We start from the raw sequence: 12,808 nt of genomic DNA on the forward strand, positions 1-12,808 counted from the left end.
ATATATATATATATATATATATATATATATATATATATATTAAGAAAAAAGTGTTAACATGAAACGGTTCCTTATAAAGAAATATCTTCTAACTACCCATCTAGCAAACATTTTAAAAGCAAATAACACAGTTCACCCAATTTTGAAATTGGTTTCAGTACAACACACACAAATAATACACACATACAGTTCAAGAGTGACTGCAAAGCAAGTGTAGAAGTTGCTCCTTGCTTTAGGTGGGTGTAGATGGGTTACAGGGGGGGGGGGGGGGTCAAGGTTATTGGTGACATACATAAGTTGCATCTCTGCACTAGGTGTAGATGCAAGAAAGAAAAATGCACACTTTTTACCACAAAGGAACAATACACATGGAAACACAGTACATAAGCCACAATGGGTGGGTGGGTTGGTGGGGGAGAAGCCTGTGCATTAATGCATTAATCTGGGGGCGCACCTATAAAGCGAACCCACCCAAAAATGACCGATTTTCAAAGCAGCTCCAAAATAGTTCATAGAAAAATAGATTTAGCTTAAGGATATAACTGGATTAATAGGTTTTTCCATTTTTGTAAAATTTGACAAATTTGAACCATTTTGAGAATCTCAGTTTTTTACAAAGGTTGTTAAAAATGTGTTAAATGCTGTTTTGTCTCAAAAAGGTGCTTTATCTGTTAGAAGTTGAGAAATAAGATCAAAATTGTTTGTATGCTGCAACCACCTAGTGATGACCATTTTAAAAGCTTGCATGAAATGTTTTTAAACCCCAAAAAGGAGGCTTTTGAGATGTATATTGTGGGCGTAGGTTATTGTTTTGTTCTTAAAAGTTTTTTCAGAAGCTTCATTTAATCCATTCTATCAACATTATTTACCTTTCTACACCTGGTAATTGTCCATTGTTGGAAAAAGATAAAAATCCTTTCCAGAACTATAAAACAATGATATTTCTCTGTGAATATTAGTTTTGTTTCCCTCTTCCAGGGATACAGCTCATAAAATATTCTGGTTAAAAAAACTTTTTTTGTATTTTTATTTTTTTAGTCAAATCTTAAACTTTGAATGAGTTTCCCTCAGCACTTTGGTAAGTGTGAAACTTTGGTGCCTGCTGACATCAACCTCTGCTGCAGCTTTCAGCTGGCGCTCCGGGGCTTCTTGACCACCTGCCTTCTCAGAAGTTGAATGGCAGTCATTGATTTTTCGCTTCCCTGCCACCTTATGTTAGTGTTGCCAATTTTTCCATTAAACATTCAAACTATACTTCCATTTGTGTCAGTAGGACCGGTCTGTAATATTGTTTGCTTTTTATAGTGCAGGTTTGAAAAAAAAAATAAAAAAAATAGAATCCAAGGACAGACAGGACCTGTATCTTGACACGCCATTTCTGCCAAGATGCAGGAAAAACCAGGAAGGCAAACAAAAATACTGTCAACTTAATTATCATCCCGCTCCTCCTCACTTTTGAAAAAATCAACCTGCTAAAGTCAAAATCCTTCAAAATCTTCAGACTGAGGTCATGTAGTATTGCTAGTGCAGTACAAGGCATTTTTCCAAATCCATCATCAATTATTTCCAAGAAGGGTCCAAGACCCATTAGGGCTTTCTTAAATCTGTGGCCCCATCTTGTCTTCATTTTGCACTGGGTCTTCTCCATACACATAAACATGAACATGTGTGGATAATGTCCACGCCAAGGGATTAGCCTTCACCAGACTTCTGCCCATACAGCAGGCAGGCAGGCAGTTGGCAAGCAGTACCAACGCCTGCTTAAAGAGATTTAGCAACTGCTTTGGGCTCCCTGCATCCATCAGACGTCCATCCTTCTTCACTTCGTGCTGCTTTCTGTGAGCAATTAATCAGAGTTGTCTTGAAGTATTGTTAGATATAAATGATAAAGTCAGATCCTTACTGTGATTGTGAAGCTTCATCCTCATTATCATTTTTATTATGAATGTTTTTTTAGTAGTGATTGAATGCGCTAATTAAGATCCTGTTCATTGGGCATAAATCAAAAAAAGATTTTCTACTGTGCATGATGGGTTTAGATATATATGTATGTGTGTGTGTATATATATATATATATATATATATATATATATATATATATATATATATATATATGTCTCAGTCTTCAAATAATGAATGGCATCCCGGAAGAAAATAGTGGGGAATCTTTAAATAAAGATTTTAAAAACCGAAATATAGTAAAAGCTCAGATCAAAAAAAAAAAATACATAAAACACAAACCTCCCAGGACTGGACTTTGACTGGTTTGCCTAACTGAACACAATCAGACCCCCAAAATAACAAAATTTACCGTACCTTCTTGTAAGAAAATAAAAAAAAAAACATCTTGAAACCTGAATTAATGTGCTGAAGAAAGGAACATTAAAGTCATGTATCAGCAGCTTTCAAATAGTTTAAGCACTGAAAACAGTCAAATCCTATCGCTATTAGTCCAAAAACAGGAACTAAGTCTGTTCTTGTGAACTGATTAGTCAACCAAAATCCAGTCTTTTTAAGTTCAGAGCTGACCTGATTAATACTGATGACATCTACTTGTAAGTCATTAAAACCTGGGAATTATCTTAACAATTCAGAGGCTAAACAAGAAATAAATTGACATCCTTTTGCAAATTTAAGTCCATACAGAGTATTTCTTCTGAAACTGAATCGGATCTTTGCCTTTAAATGGAACTGTGGCCATCTCTGCTGCATTCGGTTATGTGAACGTTAAAACACTGCATTCTTGGTTAACAAACTAGCATCAATTTAGTCATTTAGACTATTAAAAAAACTGAGCAATGAAAATATCAGTAGTTATCAGTACAAGTGTGAACATTGTTAAAACATTTGCACATCAGTTTCTTGACGTCCAAGATCCATCTGCTAGAAAAATCAAAACTCCCATTTACACATACTAAAACACATCTACTTTAGTTGAAGTTTTCAGGCAACCACCAATCTTAAGATATTTTAATCTGGGGACTGTTTAACAAATCTATGATGGAGGAATGCATAGAAATGCATTTTCCGCAGTGACCCAGGATCCTTATTTATTCTGTATTAGATAGACAAGACTCTGGACCATAAATAGAAATCACCATTTTCATTAATGCACTGTTGGCAATAAAACTAATATTTTACTTGTTATCTAAGGCTAGCAGACAGATGGAGGGAGAGATGCTGTATCACTCTTTGAAAAGCCTTTTTTTCCCTCAACCTGCCAACGGTTTGTGAGCCAGATTTGACTATCTGTAGGTACAGTACAAGCTTGCACACAAGCAGAAAACATGCTGATTTCACTCCTTGCAAAAGCCAACTGCAGTAAAAATAAAATATTTATCATGAGAGTCAAGCATTGGACAGCAGCACCGCAGCAATATTTGTATGCCTGCTCAGGTGTGAAGAGTAAATAGGGCAGAGTCGAACTACAGATTCTTCTTTCACAGTACTCTGAAGGAAGCAGTGCTCTTCTTCTAGGAAGACAAAAAAAAAACTCACCTGCACAGCTGTCAACATCAAAACTCAGTCAGCTGCTGACACACTGCTTTTTAATGCAGTGGGAGGTTCCATGCTCCAGAAAGCAGCAAATTGATCATTTATGTATGTTTCATGCCTGCTGGGTTCAATTCAATGCTTCAGATCTCAAAGGATCAGTTATGTAACACATATTAGGTGCTATAGTGGTGTGCAGGCAGCTTCTGACGTATCCGCAATGGAAAAGAAGAAGTTTGGAGTAAATCACATCTACTCCATTGTCAGTCTGATGCAGCTGAGGCCGTAGGTGACCTGGAGGAGTTGTTTTGTTTAGTATTGCTGGAGAATTCCTTCATCTGTTCAATAAAGGTCATTAATGCCACCGAAAAGCAACAGAGGTCACTTCGAGTTTGAGCAATCTGTCCTTACCACAGGGTGTTCATGCTCCTTTGTCCACCCACCTTACATGTCTGGAGTTATGTAACATTGAATGAGCTTTCATCACAGCTAAAGGAGTATCTATACTTTCTTCTGCTTCCTTATCATAACATCAGCCTCATTATTTCAAGTCATCTCTTTTGAATGCCTTTAATCTTTTCAGCCTGAGCATCAGATGCCTTAAACTGGACAAAATTGCACATCAGTTCTGCAAATTGAATAAGGGAAAAAGGGGGTTGTATATGAGCGACTTAACCTTTTGTAATAAGCTGCACATAAATAACTTCATTATTCCTTTGTCTGCAAGGCAAAAAAAGATGGGCAGGCAGGCAAAGAGTAACCTTTTCCTCCTACAAAGTAGCGTAGAGAGCACCATTCAGATGCACCACAACGGTTATGCCAGAAGAAACATGCGCCCCATTCATTCTGAGAAGATAAGATCAGAGCCACAGAGGCAGGTTGTGAAGCCTGTATTAATGCAAGAGGCAGTACTCTGAAATGGAGGGCAAGTGAGGGTCAGTTAATACAGAGCACTCACTTGGAGTTTATGAAGGAAGAAACTGCAATAAGCTGGCATCAGTAGATACCTCTCCTGTGTGATTTTAACAGTCTGCACACCTCCACAGTGGACACTAACATCACAGCCATTGTGCTGGACAAAGATGTGTGGGAGTTGTTGATGTCATATTCCAGATACTTTATGAGGAGACAATTTTTCAGCAGTTTATTAGTCAGCATTTTGTAGAGATCTCAGGACTTTTCCTTTTTAGGCCCAGATAGGTTATGAAATGTCAAAAAATAATGAGAAAGGTTTTGTGGGTTCATTGCAGGGCAACCTAAATTACTCGAATTTTCCCTAGGCCAGTGTTTTTCAACCGGTGTGCCGCTGCACACAAGTGTGCCATGGGAGATGGTCAGGTGTGCAAAATCGCCCTCATTAACTGATCTAAAAACATTTACCATCTCCGGGATATCAGCTCTGTGTTCATCCAAACAGGCCCTGATAAAACAATGAGCAGGAATATAAAAAATCGTAAACTACTTTTTTTTGTGTTATTTGATTCTATTAAAGACATTTTGATAAGAATGATGGTACCGCGATTTAGCTGCAGCTACAGCTGTCCCGCCCCTTTAACTGTCTCCACCAATCATACTTGGAGGCTTAATCATACGTCATCAGTCTGACCAATCAGAAGTGGTTAAAGTCTTCACATCCTTGTTCCGATCGCTCGTAAAGTCGCTCATATCTGACAAAAATACCAGCTAAAGCTCGTCTTTAGTGGTGAAGCTTTCCACAGAATCCGGTGTCAGACGGTGGAACAAGTGAAAAAACAATGAAGCTCAGAGAAGAGAGTCTGTCTGCGTTCGGCACTACATCTCCCATGATGCATTGGGTTACAGTGACAGCGTCTCAGCGCACAATGAGTCTTACTTGATAAACGTCTTGAAACCACAACGGACACACATCAAACAGTTTTTAAATCTTCTAACTTGACTTTTATTACATCTTTCAGGAAAAAAAGCTGCAACTTCCAGCTTTTTCTGCCACAATTATCACAAAAATGCATGTGAGATTGCAGAGGGGCTGTAGATCAATACAGACTATGAGTTTCTCCTTTTTTTTTTTTTTTTTTTTTGGATGTCGGTGTGCCGCGGGATTTTTGTCAAGGTTGAAGTGTGTCGCGGCTCAAAAAAGGTTGATAAACACTGCACTAGGCTATGTATACCGGTAATTAGCACTGTTTTGAGCCTAGAAGGATTTGCTGTTCAAAGCCTTTGCCATGTGCACCAAAGCAGGGGGTTGACCCTATGCTGAGGGTATTTGGGTTGTCCAGCCCCTTGGAGGGTCGTAGAGAGGCATCCTAAGGGGAGCGCCAGGGGAGCGCCAGTGTGCCTTGCTTTTCCTTTGAGGCTGGTAGGGTCACCTCAAGAGACGTTATGAAAATGGAATGTATCAGTGGCGTGCGTGTGGTAAGTGTATCTATTTGACAAGCCTACATCCAACTTAATTCACGCCTGCGTCTTGTTTAGGCTTTCACTTCAACTTGTCACTCCCAGCATGCCCGTAGGTTAAAATTTGGAAAACTTTTTTGCTTCACGGGCTCACCGAGCAGTCTAAAACTTTATTTGCCCGCAGACAGCCCGGATCCACCCATAAGGGCAGTTATGACTAAGGCCAGTGTTGCTCAGGTGTTGCTCAGGTGGTCCATCACTTTTATAATTGTAGCTGGAAAAAACTGTGACCCTACAATGGACCAGCGATCTGCTTTTGCCCTTCAGTAGCTAGGTTGGCTCCAGCAACTCCATGATCATGAATGACGGCTTTGAAAATAGATGGATGGAAAGACTTGTGGCATAAAATTATGCATTTTTCTTTCAAATAGAACATGTTTCCTTGCAATTTAATGGGAACCCTTTGCCCAGGCTTCTTTTCTGCATCCAACCACTCCTCCTCTGCTTGCGTTCTAACTGGTTCCAGCTCTATCTGTCTCATGAATGCAAATTTCACCTCATAGAACAACCCATTCTCATATTTGAAGACTATCCTGAGTTTGTTTGAACTAAATGGTCCATTGTGCTACAGGTTGAAGCAATAAAGAATCCTTTGAACTCTATTTGTAATAATCTGTTCCCATTTGAACCAAACCGCTTAAAGATAAACTGTTTCAAGTGCCACGTCTCCACACTTGAAACACTGTTTTCATGTCAACATGGTGGACAGCAGGTGAATCACAGGTTTATAACGACCTGTAGCATGAAATAGTGCTCCTGAGTTTAGCATGGACGTCTGTAGGGGTAAACACAGGGACCTAATCTTTGTTTTTGTCGTCTGAGCTTGAATTAATCGCCGGTAGGGTCTCTTCACAGCTCTCAAGGTAGTGTCAGCCGTGTCACATCAGATAAGGCTGGGTCTCTCTGATGTGCTGAGTAGAAAGAGCAGGCTAGCCAGGTTGTTTTCTGCTGACTGGCTGCAGCCACATGTCAGCTAGAGTGCAGTTTGCTAGGAGGCTTAAACCACCCCTCATCCAAGAGCGTGCTTCCTGATCCTACTTGCCTGCAATGCCTCAAGTTACAGGACAACTAACTTATCAGGTTTGTTTTCCTCCTACTGAGGAAGAATGTGCTGTTTGTATTTGAGCCAAGCAAAACAATCTCATGTGATCGGTCCTAAATATCCAGTCACACAAACATGACCATGAAGACATCTGAATTTCTCAGAATAGGACTCAGTCAGGATCAGCCCAAGCTATGAATGCACCTAACAAAAGGCATTGTTTTATCAAAAAGGCCACGTAGCAGCTGCTGCTTTGTGGACTGTGGATAATCTGGCAGCAAGTGCCTTCATGGATTTGTGCTAGTGAGCATTTCTGCTTTGTGGATGAGTGTGAAGAGCAAGTTGCATAAGAGGATCACCACTGTAATGGTGTAATTCAGGATTCCAGCTCGGCAGAGACTCTCTATGGTATCTTGAGGAGTGGGTGGATATTAGTGGATCTTCAAACAAAGGATGTTAGAAAAAGAGAAAAATTTCCCTTATTTCTGCTTATTCTTGTCACTTAAATGAGAGCAGTATAAAGAATAGAGAACAATGCATAAACAACTAATACTGTTTCACACTTAAAAAAAAATAATAATAAAAATGGTCATAAAATTTGGTCAGAATGTCTTTGAGAAACAAGATTCAAGCATGTTACTCTATCAGTTCTCATTAGAGTGTTTTTAACTCTATCCATCCATTCATATCATATTTGATACATGCATTTCTGAGAACTGCATCTCATTAACATCATCCAAACTTTCCTTAAAATCCCATTTCATGTAACATGGTCCATAATTTGTCCCCTGCAGTATATGATCTTTTCCTCTAGAAAAGTTTTTCCTGCTCATTTTAAAATAACTGCTTCCATGAAATCTATTATAATAATAAACTTTATTTGTACAGCACCTTTCAAGATAAAAATCACAAAGTGCTTCACTGTAAAACACAATGAAACACAGAATAAAATAGAATTATGAAAAGGCAACTTTAAAAAGATAGGTTTTTAGCTGCTTTTTAAAAGAAAACACTGAGTCTACAGGAAGGGAGTTTGAGAGCGATGAGGCCACTCCTGCAAAGACTCTGTCACCTTTAGTTTTTAACCGAATTCTCTTAACAACCAGCCTACCCTGGTCACATGATCTCAGGGACCTGCTGGGAGTGTACGGCTGCACAAGGTCTTATATAGACCAGTGCTTGGTTATTAAGAGCTCTGTATGTTAAAACCAGGATTTCAATTAGTAGCAGATAGGGAGCCAGTGCAGCTGGACTAACAACAGGGTGATGTGTGAAAACTTGGATTAATTAGTTAAAAGCCTTGCAGCAGCGTTCAGTCGGTATAAAGAGAACTGGACAAAGCAATCCCACCCCCCCTCACGTTCCAAATAGGAAGTACCTGTTGGCTCCAACAAGTCAAAAGCCCATGGACTTCTATAGAGAAACAAACAGCTATTACTTGGTCATTCTACTTGTCAGAATAACTATTCTTGCTCTGATTCCTTTCTCTTAACATCTTCTTGCTAATCCAAATTTTTTTCATGATGTTGTTTTTTTTTAGTTATTCAAGTTATAAACTGACCAGTCAGATGCCTCAGTAAAAGCATGTTTTATCCGCTGGAACCCACCTCAAATGTTTGATTGACAGATTCTCCCTCTTTCAGTGAAAGAGGTGTGGACTTCGAAACATCCTCACTCTTGATTGGCAACTGTCGTTGCCATAGAAACGTTGACTCAGACCCCTTGGACCAATCCCCGCTGTCTGACTCCAACATGGTGACGTCCGTATAGCCGATTGAGTTGGCTTCATTTTGCTGGAGCTGGAAGTTACGCATTTTCCACGGGTGACGTCACACTCACTCAGGCCAGTCACAAATGTGTGCATCAAGTGGGTTAATAAGGCTCTTTTTCCTAAACAGTCACGTCAAAATTTTGGCATCAGAAACTAACATTGTTGTGGGCAAAAACTTACCAAATCACCCAATGTGTCATAATTAATACTTTCTATATCTAACAAGAAAAGCTTTTGGGGGGGGGTTCATTAAAGGATTAAAAAACAACTTATTTAAAAAAATGTGAATTATGTGTCAATTGTTTGATTTAGACGGCTTCAGAGGGTTAGCATTATTCTAACTGCAGTATGAGGATTTCAAACTCAGCCAAACTCTGCCTACCACTAGTGACAATTAGAAGACAGATGTACCAGAAAATCGGGAGCTCCGGTTAAAATGTCAGTTCGTTCTTCATTGATATTGACCAGTTTGTGACCAACATGAATCAGTCTTCTGCCAGGAACTCTAAAACTTGTCTAAATCCTAAAAAGGATCATCATTTTGGCAGAGAAGATCACAGATTCCAGTCTGCTTTTTATCCAGCACCAATATTTGTAAAGAACTAAGAAATGGCCACCTGACCCAAAATGTAACTTCCTTTTTCCTCTTCCTCTCTAAAGGGTGCTACAGATGAACAGTTTCCCCCCCTTAGGTTGACTGTATCCTGTAGTATATTTAATTTCCCTCAGCTCGCTGACTGGACTTTACACCATGTTCTGTTTTCACTTACGTCGTAAACATATGTTTGTCAAAGCCTGCCAACGTTTACATATGTCCTCATTCTCAGTGTTTTTTGTTTGTTTGTTTGTAATATGGTTATATTTTTTGGAATAATGGGAAGCTGGTAGCAACTTCGGGATGTTTTGGGTGGTCAGCATGTAAACAGACTTTCTTCTGGCAGTAAGAACCATGGTCCCAGACTTGTAGGGGCTGATTCACGTTGAACCAGTGTCCCATTCTGCTCTAAAACCACACAGCTTGATGAAACTAACAGGACACCATCATCTGAATAAGGCAGAGTCAGAGACCCTGACCCCTTCCACCCTCTGGCCTCATCATGAAATAGAATTGCTGTCCATAATAGCTGTCCATTTCGGAATGGGAACAGACTGGCCTTGACTGTTATGAATGCTAACACCTTGGACTTTGGTATATTGGTGTCACACCGGCATAAATTCTAACATGAGAAAATCTGGGGTCAGTTGATGCTTCTTGAATGACTAATAATAATAAAAATGTAAGGTTAGTTAGCAGCATAGACATATAGAAACTGGACTGATTGTTAGTTAGCCTGTATCCTTTGTTGGACATATCAACAACGCCCTGCCATCGTTTTCTTCATCGGTTCCTTCTCCATGTATTCCTTGGTCTTGCTCATTTTCTCTTCCCCAGGGGATTTGAGGTCAGGGCCTGACATGTGATGTTGGATTTTGGCTTCCTCAGGAATAGTGACCGATCCAACCCAATCTTCTCCTTCTTATCTCTTCTTCCACTGGTGGTTATCTCTTCTTCCACTGGTGGTTTGTTCTTTGCCCCAGCTCTTTGTTGCTAATGATTTCTGGCCAGTAGATCTTGAGAATTCTTCTCAGACAGGATGGATAATCTCTGATCATTTTTGGATTTTTGTCTGTAAAAATCCAAGAGTGGGAATTGTACTTTGACCTGATCTTACACCGCCCACATCTACATTTCAGAAAATGGCAAATGGGTGGGACAAAGTCAAGGTTTGAAGCTCTGTTGGAAAACCCACATGCAAAAAAAAAAAAAACAATACATGTGCAAATTGAAGTTTTAATAAAATCAAAATCGCCAATTACAAAAAAAAAAAACACTACTCTTCTACAATTAATAAAACATCAGAATAGACAATTGTCTACTTCCGTTCCAAAGTTTTACACGAGTCACTAGAAAATTACTTCCTATTGGAACCAGCCTGTAGTGCTCTCTAGAGAAACTGCAACATTTGCCACTTCCTGATTTACACCAAATTTGGTAATGCATGGTGAGAACTTGTTAGAAACATGCTGTCATGTAGAAATCAACTGTAGGGTTAAAGTTCAAAGTAATTTCAGTGAATGAAATTCAGTCTAACTAGCTGTCCTGTATTTTAAAGGTTTGATGGAACTAAAGATAAGTAAATTGGGAGGGATTTACCAGCTATGCATCAGAATCTCTCACTTTTTTTGTTTTTCTCTGGGAGTTTTTTTCTGTCTTTCACATTTTTAAACATTTAGTATTTCAGTAAACAAGCTGAGACTTTCTGGGTCAAGTAGAATCAGTTCTGGTTTGCTCTAGCTTTCCTCTGATTATCTTCCTCTGCAGTTCCTTTTTACAGACTTGCAGGAGCAACTAAAATGCTTTCTATGAAAAAAACATTTTATTAATATTCTAAGAAGACAAACAGGCCACTGCAATTACTTTAACTTTTTTTTAATTACTTTAAATGTTTTTACTCTTGTTTTTTTTACAAAAGGCTTGATCAAGCAGGTGTTTTAAGTATTTGCTGTCTGTGCTTTGTAACAAATGTCTCTTTGGAGGTCTTTTAATTTTGAATTAATCCAAAAATATAGGAAAGCATTTTTGTTAGTGATTTCACACATTGAATGTACGCGGCAAAAAAGACCCCTTAAAAAAAGGTCAATTCTAATCCCATTGGCAGATTTTGTTTAAAAAAAGCAAAAAAATCTTCTTTCCAAGAATTTCACTGCATATTATACTATGGATTTTTATGTATGTGACAAAAAAATTTTGAATTTAAAATGTGAATTCTTATTTAATGAAAAAAATTTCTAGTCTCTAAGACATGTTTTCTTAAACTAAGATTAGTTTTCTGTTAAAAAACTTTCTTGATAAGATTATTTTTCTTGCGAGACAGGAAACTAAACTTTACTTTCTTAAGATTCCATTTTCGCAGTGTAGGTTTGGCGTGTGCCAATATAAAAATGTGTTTTATATATTCCTTCACAAAAATTGAGGATATGCGTTCAAAGAGTATGGAGGATTCATAAAAAATTTCAAAACCATCCAGCAGTTATTTTGACATTGAATGCAATCAGTTTTAAAACATGTAGTCTTAGCAATACGGAAAAGTAAAATAAACAAGATTTCCATCTGGGAAAAGTAACAGCACTGCTTTCAGACCAAAACATTTCTGGAACTGTGTGCTTTATGCTATGTTTTGAATATTGAGAGGTTTCATAGAAATGTGTCCCCTTTTCAAATTATTACACTGATGTCATTGGCATTAAATGGTCTGCTTAGTGAAGGGACCAGGAATTCAAAAGGGATTAAATTCATTCATCCTCCATGCCACACAGATGAATGGTTTGCAGAACTAAGATGCTCTCTCTTTGAGTGCAGCTTTGTGCCAGTGAGTACAGTGTGAAAGGCACACTGTGGTCACCCCGGAGCCAGGTTGAGGAATTATAATTTCACGTGGTCTGACAGACTGCAAGTAGACTAGACTTGTTGAGTTGAAAGCAGATCTCTTGGTGGCCTCCAGGGGGCAAGAGACCTGCCCTGCTGTTGGCTTAGCTGCTTGTTACATTAAAACAGGAGCTTCTGTGACAGAGTCAGCATTATAGAAGCTAAGAGGATTAGCTGATGGACATTTCTGGCGTTGCCGGTCAATTATCAAAATGAAAAGCAGTGATTGGGCAGAGCTGGCACGCTGCATGGCACAGAAGGGCTCCTCCTCATCTGCACTAACTCTGTCTCTCAGCTTCAGTCTGTCACTGGTTACTTAAGTTCAGGAGGGGGCGGGGGCAAATAAATAAAGGCATCATTGATGCGTTCCTGAACATGAGAATGCATGTCCGTGTGTGCGCCGGAGAGCCATGGATTAAAAAAGAGCACTTAAATTTTAATGTTTCTAAAGTGCAAAACTATGTGTTATGCAACTTTGCAGAAGCAGGCCCGCACGTCACACAGTCTGCCTCATTCAAGTGTAATTCCTGCACACACACACATCCTTACATTTGCTTTTATATCCCGAGTGTGTGTGTGGGTTTGCATGAAAGTGCTCACCTGT

The sequence above is a fragment of the Oryzias latipes genome, chromosome 24 (genome assembly GCF_053564925.1).
Source record: "Oryzias latipes strain Hd-rR chromosome 24, Olatipes_Hd-rR_3.1".
In the NCBI taxonomy this organism is placed as follows: domain Eukaryota; kingdom Metazoa; phylum Chordata; class Actinopteri; order Beloniformes; family Adrianichthyidae; genus Oryzias; species Oryzias latipes.